The following is a 7,813-nucleotide window of genomic DNA, read 5'->3' as shown; positions in this document are numbered from 1 at the left end:
GTACGTGTTTCAGACCACACCGTGTGCTTACTTGCGAAGGATAATGGCTTATGTTTGTAAGCATCCTCCTTAATGAGGCACTACTCTGAGCACTTGATATCTCATCATAACCCCATGAAGTAGACCCTTTATCGTTCCCATTTTGCAGATGAAGACACTGAGGCATGATGACACTGAGTAGTCTGCCTAGGGTCACACCACTTAGCGTCACAGCCAAGCAATCCGCTGCCAAAGCCTGGGTCTGCATCTTGCCTACCCGGCCCGTGCCGATGGCTCTTTTACCCTCTCTTCCGACGATGACTTTCCTCTGCTTTCACTGGGACAAGCTTCTGGCACACCGAGATACTCTCAGGGTCCTCTGTGTCCTGCAAGTGCTCGGGGAAAGCCAGGATTTCTCTTTTTCCCTCTCACAGCCCTTCTTCGCTCCTGCCCCGCGCTAGTGCCCGCCCTGTCACACTGCAGTGACTTGTCCACGAGTCCGTCTCACCCTCTGAGAGGGCAGGGTCACGGCTTGCTTGTTCGGTTTTCCCAGAAGATAGCACAGTGCCTGGCACACAGTGGACACAGTAAATGTGCTCTGGCCCCGTTTAACCCATAGTCACTGGAGGCATCTGAAAGATAAGCAGTGTCTACGGGCAGAGACTCAATGCCACAGATTTATTGACTTTTTTGCCTTAATAATGGGTCATGGATTATTTTCACTGACTCTTGATGGGCTCCAGCAATTAGAAAATGGTCCTATATAGAGGTACCCCGGGCAGGTCCTCAACAGCATTACAGAATCGGTGGCGTTGAGTCTTCAGTTTTTTGAAACCTCGAGAGCTTCCCACCTCTGCTTGCGGTGGCCGTCCCGCTAACCCAGACACCCCGCACGCCCTTTTTACGTTTTAGTCAGTATCAAAATGTCTGGTTCTCTGCTTGTCCTCAAGGTTGGCAAACAGGACAAATGAGTTCAATGCCAAGGCTGAAAGAGCATTCGGGCCTCTGGTCAGTCACGGGTCCTGGACGGCGCAGGGAGTTCTGAATGGTTTTTCTCTTTCTCAGTTTGGCAAAATAAGGTGACAGAGAGAGTGTGACTAGAGCACAGTAGCTACTAGTTAGGCAGCCAGACACATGGTAGTCATTTCACATGCCTTACTGTGTCCGCAGTCTCGACGGCGTGTATTTGAGACGGCTTTGTCTCGGTTTCTCACAAGTTAGGAAATAGAGGCTGACACCATGAGCCCACAGCTCGGCATCTCCTGAGTGGCAAAGGACACCAACCCTTAACCGTCCGGCTCAGAGCTTGCTCTCTCTACCACTACTACAAACTCTCACTTACCATGATCCTTTGTGAGCTGGGAGGCATGGCCAAACCTTTAATCCAAACTATTAAAATCCTACTGTAGAATTTAGTAACTGAGGGGAACAGCGAGGAAATGTTTCTGGACATAAGGGGCGTCTGGCTGCTCCTACAATCCCATCACCTGGTCTCTTGTTTGGATTTGGCGAGTGTGAAGGTAAGAAAATTGGAATGGACAGGTTAGAGAGAGTCCCTCAGGCCTTCCGTAGGCCAATTCAATACTCCACTGGCCAAACCAATGATCACTTTTCAGCTTTTACCAGGAAGAGGCCAGAAGTTTGTCAAGAATCATTCAACCTTCTGCTAGCAAAACAAACCTCCCACTGTTCCCTGGAGATTAAGTCCATTACAGAAGGGAATAGATGTGAGTTCTTCTGAGCTTTCAAAGAACTTAATGGGGAGTTAAAAAAAAAAAAAAAAGGCTTCTATTAAATGTGAGAAATATTGAAGGAAATTCCCTGGATAATCTGATTGTTAAAGGGATTATACCAAAGTTTAAAAAAAATCTCTCAGATATCTGAACATTTCTGTTCTTGGAGCTAATAATATTAAACATATTTGTAATATAACTGTTGGTATTTTCTTCGTAAGTTAACAGTGGTACCTACGTGTGGTGTTTGCTTAATTAAAGAAGTTGGTTTACAACTAGGAGTGTCATATCTGCATACAGTTTACAACAACCCAGGCTGGCTGGGTTAGTGCCACAGGGTTTGGTAATAAGTGCCAAAGAGTAGCCATAATGTCCATTTAAGAAGGGTTCAGTGAGTGATCTCAGGCAAACCACTCAATTTTCTATTGGTCTCATCAGTTCCTTCCACTATAGAGTAAAGGTTGGACAAGATGACTTCTAAGAATTTCTCAGAACTTCTTTCTTAGCTGGGAGAGTCTTATACTAATGGTGATATTTATTTGTTAATTTATTCATCCCTTCAGCATTCATTAATTATTAATTCCTTCAAGCATTTATTTATTAAGAGCGCACACTAGGCGCCCAGCATTCTCGTCCCTGCTGGGAATAGATAAAAGGAGGAAGAGACACAGGATCTCTTCCCTCAAGGAGCTGACCTGCTGGGGGAACCGGGCGTGTCTCAAAGCACGGTTGACTCTGGGTACACACGGTAAGGGCCACCCATCTGAAAACAGATCTCCTGAATTTTAAATTAATATTCCCATATTACACAATTCTTTGGCTTAAAGTACCATCTCTTGGTGTGAATTCTTAGGAGGATTTATTCATTCACTTGACAGGTGTTTACAGAGGGCCTACTCTGTACGGGGCTAAGTGCCGCCTTCAGAAAAGGTTCCACCATCAAGTAAGTTTGGGAAATACTGGATCAAACAAAGTGGAGGCTTCTTGTGCTCACTAACATGGAATCTGCCCATGCTCTGCAGAATTCCTAGTCACGGGGTCCTTATTTTGGGGGAATTGCTCACAGGATACGTGTTGTGCGGTTCACACTTTGAAGAAATACTGAAGGTCCCTCCGTCTCCCCAGCCAGGGTAGAAAAGCATCGGTGGAAGGGCTCATCAAACAGAAGGCTCTCCAAGCGTGGACCACTCACCATCTCAGCTAGAACTAGACTATTCTAGACCATTCAAAATGTTCAAAACACTCTTCCCAGAAACTTGACTTAGGGCCAGCTCTTTCTTGAGATGGCTCTGATCTCAGGATAGAAGTAGAGCAACTACATATCTGAGGTCTTGGGCAAAAAAGCAGCTGCAGCTCAGGGTGATGAGCCGCGTCACGTGACGATGAGCAGCAAGACTGTTACTTCTGCGGGTGATGTCTCTGTTCTCAGTCTGCTGGAAGAGAATGGGCCAAAATATACTAATTGGATGAAATGGAAATTACAGGAATTTGGAAATGGAGCCGATGAAAACACAACCAGCACTAATCAAAGGCTAATTATTCTCAACTGGCAAGATGGCCACCTGGGGGTGTGAGCGACACAGACAGGCGAGCGGGGGAGGAGCCGAGGCCGGGCCTGGAGGCCACTGGCTGAGGGTGGACGCTTCCAGGAGATTCTTCTCTGCGAGTGTTTCTGATTAGTCAAGACATGTTTTGGGGTTTGTATCCTCTTGTTTACCAGAGGAAGGGCTGGCTGGGGGCTGGTGTTCTGGGCCCCCGTGCTGGTTGCGGTTAAGAGGATGACAAGTGCTCCCTGGAGGGCTCAGAGCTCTGGGAGGAGTGTGTTTGCTTCCCCCTTCCTAGCTACATTAATGTTAGGTGATCCATGAAGACGAAGGAAACAGAAGCTTACAGGAAGGGCCTTGACCAGGCGACTGTGGAAGGGCGGAGGGGCTGCCCGGCTGGGACATCTTGGTGGCTGTGTGAGGGAAGGACCCGAGGGCCGGCCATTTCCCACCACCTCCTCCCCATCGGCTCCGCTCCAGTTCTGCCTCCGACGGCCTCACTGGTGGCCTCACTCTGGGCTCCCATCGAATCACCCCATTTCCTAAGCAGTAGGGAGGGATAGCTCTGTCACAAGCTCTTCCCAGGACTTGGCCTTGAGGCCATCCATTCCTTGAGATGGTATTCATTTTTAGGGATTTAATTTTGGTAATTAAATTTTTTTTTTTAACATTTTAAATTTATTTTTTTAAGTACCCTCTACACCCAACATGGGGCTTGAATGGACAACCCCCAGATCAAAAGGCGCATGCTCCACTGACTGAGCCAGGATCTAGGATATACTATAGGAAACAGTGAGCTCCAGCTGAAGTCAGGGTGACGTACAGTGTAGCTCGACCCCACCTGAACTCCCGGGAACAGTGAGTGAGGATTTCAGAGCGACTCCACACTCACTCTCAGGTTATCCTAATTCGAGATACGTCTAGAATGCTCTTCAGGGTCGGGGATTTCTAGCAACAACTACCCCAGTGAATCCTGTCTGAATATTTCTGCAAATAAATTACTTGGGTTGTTATTTCTGGTCATTTTCTTTTCCAGGCAAAAACTGAAATCACTGAATTTTCACAATGGTAGGAAGGGAGCTCCTTGGAATAATGGGGAGAAGCCCTGACTCAGGGAGACCAGACTCGGGTCAACGTGGCCAGGTACAACTGGCTAAAGAAAAACCATGCTCCCCTCTTCCCTTGGGGCCCCCGCTGCTTGCGCAGTGGGTGGGGAGTCTGGCAATCTGGTGAAAGGAAAAGGGGCAACACGGGGCTCAGACAGCTTCTGATCATGCAATTTAAGAGCCTGATCAGAGTACTGGTGCAGAGACTGAATTTAGGGGAAAATAAACCAAACTGTGAGGAGGCACCGTGTCGCTCGAATCTAGGGCTCCTCCCGGGACAGTGATCTCTACTCTTGTTCCATCTGTGCGTGAACGCGTCGACTGAGGGTCACTGCCTCCTGGGGAGCCTATGTTGGTGCTAAAAAGTTCCTTCTTGGTAGGCCTAGACTAACATCCCGGTAACTTCTCCCCTTTGGAGTAACAGGAGTACAGTTAACTGGGAACACTAAGGGTTTGGACCGCATGGGTCCACTTACCTACATGCAGACTGTTCTCTTGGGTAAATGCGGTACAGTACTTTAACCGCATTTTCTCTTCCTTAGGATTTTCTCAGGAACATTCTTTCCTCCAGTTGACTTTATCGTCAGGATACAGTAACACACAGAATGCTTATGCCTTAGGCTATCAGCGACACTTTCAGGCAGCAGTAGGCTCTTAGCAGTTCAGTTTTGGGGGAATAAAAAATTATACATGGATTTTCTACTGTGCAGGTTTGGGCGGTTGGCCCCTAAGCCCTGTGCTAAGAGTCAACTTCCTTTTTCCCCCTAGACCACTGCGTCTCCAGTGGTTGCAGAGAGACACTCGTCCTCATGAATGTTCTCTGCTCAGCGGAAGGCAATGTTGTGAGAAGTTCGTCTGCGCCGGCCGAGGCCGCCTGGGGTTAGCAGCAACCCTCCCCACCCCACCCCTGGGCTAGGAAAAAAAAATTCCAGATGTAAATCTTGGAGTAATTTTCCTGACCAAATCCATCAGGAGACACAAATATTAAACTACCAGTGATAACATTTGGAAAAAATAATCTCATGTTAAAGACCTTCTTCCCTATTCCTGTCAAACCTCTCAAGTAAAAATTATGAAAGAGCCTTAAAAAAAGGAAGATGAGGAGAAAGTATCTGCAAAGCATATGTTAAAGATATTATTCGTTTTTTGTCTTTAGTTTTTATTTTAAGTCAGCTCCATGCCCGACACGGGGCTTGAACCCATGACCCTGAGATTGAGAGTCACATACTCTTCCGATTGAGCCAGCCAGACGCCCCAAAGATATACTATTTTAATAAAGTGCTCTCATACATCTATGAATTTCACGGGCAAACGGCAGCGAACTGAAGTTACCCTCATGAGCCAGGGTGATGTGCATGTAGAAAGTCACTGAACTCATGAGTTACAAGTTATCCCATTTTACAGATGCAGAAACTGAGGTGCAGTTAAGGGGCGTGGAGTCCAGGTGGTCCCTGACCACTCCACGGTGACGTAGCCAGAGACGAGACACTGGCAGGGAAAAAAGAGAAGCGCCAGCAGCAGCCAGGGGCACATGGGAGAGGCACCGAGGTCCCACCCCTTCCGAACCTTCAAAGGAAAACCTGGTATTTGTGAAGTTGCAGAGAAATTAGCACTCCCTTGCGCTGCTGGTGGTTGGCAGCCCTTCCGAAGAGAGATTAGCATCAGGCACCCGGAAATGTGCTTGTCTTTTGATTCAGAAGGGCTATTGATAAGAAATTATCCTGAAGAAATGCGTAAGAATGTCTACAAAGGTCTGATTACAAAGATACGCAAGAGTGGTTAAGCTAGAGTCACGGGAAAAGCTAGAAAAAAAATATTAATTTTCAACCCTGGGAGACTGATTAAACTGGGCAGGACACACTCGTGAAGCAGGAGACCAGAGGACCCACGGAAAAATGTGCAGAAGAATTTTTAATACACAGCAACCTATGTAAGATATAAGTGGAAAAGCCCCCTAGGTTTCAATGTAAGAACAAACCGCTATTTTCTCCTTTTTGGTAATGAAAGAAATGTTTTTATATGCAGTGAGAAATGAGTGCAAAGAATCACGCCAAGTTGTAAATAACGATGATCTCTTAAGTAACGGAAATTTCATCCTCCTCTTCGAGCCTATTGTATTTACCTTTCTTTCTAAGTTGAACACATAGAAATCTAATAATAAAGAAATAGGCAAATAAAAGTTATTTTTAATTAAAAATGAGAAGGCAAGAATAAGCAGGAAATTCCAAAGTGAGGAACCCTATTGGGACTCGCCTATCCTCCACGGCACCTTGTCGTTGGCCACAGGGGGGTCTCTGGAAAATGGTGATTAAAGTTTCGTCTCACCATTAAAAAAAAAAATCCCATCAGGACGTGGTAATTTTCTTGTAAAGGAGAGAGGTGTTGGTGAGGGAATCAGAGTCGAATGAGTTTTTTTCTCCTGTAACTGTGTCCAGGAGAGTTTCATACCTGAGTATGAAATCCCTTGTGGTGCCTGGGGGGCTCAGTTGGCGAAGTGTCTGCCTTTGGCTCAGGTCGTGATCCCAGCCCGATGGGATCCGTTCGATGTGGGATCGAGCCCCACATCGGGCTCCCTGCTCAGCGGGGGAGTCTGCTTCTCCCTCTGTCCACCACTCCTCCTGCTGTGCTCCCTCTCTCTCTCTCTCTCTCTCTCTGACAAATAAATAAAATCTTTAAAAGTACATTTATGTGTTTTTAAAAAAAAAAAAAAAAAAAAAGAAATTCTTCGAGTAGAGCAAGGATGTGTTTAGTTTCTGACTCAGCCACGACTTCTAAAAAGGTTCAGACGTCTCTGTCGCCCCCAGAACAGCCCCCTTTATGGGGTCTGAGGGTCTCCAGGCAAATTCCACTTCGTAACGGGACGCTGCGGTCCTTCAGCAGGTGTCCGCTGACGGGTCCGCAGTGCAGGGACTGTTCACACTGTGAACGCGTGCATCACCTGTGCCTCCAAGCGGGAAGGGCTGATGTCAGTCTTCTGGACAGCTTGAGGCAGGACCCCGGTCTGAGCTGAGGCCTGCCGGGAGAGGTGCTCTTTCTCCCTGGCCAGAGAAGAGAGAGCCTGCGGGGCTTGGAGGGTCCACACCACTGCGGAGCTCCTCTCCGTGCTCTAAACCCTGGAGCGCCCGAAACAGTAACTCGGAAATCTCCTTTCTGCCTAGGCATCCTCCTCTTTCCTCCCTGGGGCACTGAAATCAGAGAGAGGGAGAGAGGTATTTTAAGCCCAAATATAGCAATTTGATGGCATTCTTCAAAAGGACACGATCTTTTTACACGTCTCAGGTGACCGTCAATTTTATCTGAATGTTCTAAGGCAGGAAAGTCCAACCTACAGGCTCTGTAGTTTTCTTGGCAGGTGATGTAAATGGTTTTCTTGCCTGGACTTGCCAGAAGCACGAGCAGAAACAGACCTGGATTTGGGGACTCCCCACTGCTCACCCCCCCGCCCCGGTGT

At 47.4% G+C, this 7,813-nt stretch overlaps 1 non-coding gene across 1 annotated transcript; it reads right to left on the bottom strand.

Annotated features, from left to right (window-relative positions):
- Positions 1 to 5,540: 5,540 nt before the first annotated feature.
- Positions 5,541 to 5,613, bottom strand: TRNAE-CUC. The gene has a single exon. It is a non-coding gene; the product is annotated as a tRNA-Glu (tRNA).
- Positions 5,614 to 7,813: the final 2,200 nt, after the last annotated feature.

This window comes from Mustela erminea, chromosome 11 (assembly GCF_009829155.1).
Source record: "Mustela erminea isolate mMusErm1 chromosome 11, mMusErm1.Pri, whole genome shotgun sequence".
Classification (NCBI taxonomy): domain Eukaryota; kingdom Metazoa; phylum Chordata; class Mammalia; order Carnivora; family Mustelidae; genus Mustela; species Mustela erminea.
Note: the sequence above shows the minus strand (reverse complement) of the source record. Positions and strands in the feature narration are given on the sequence as shown.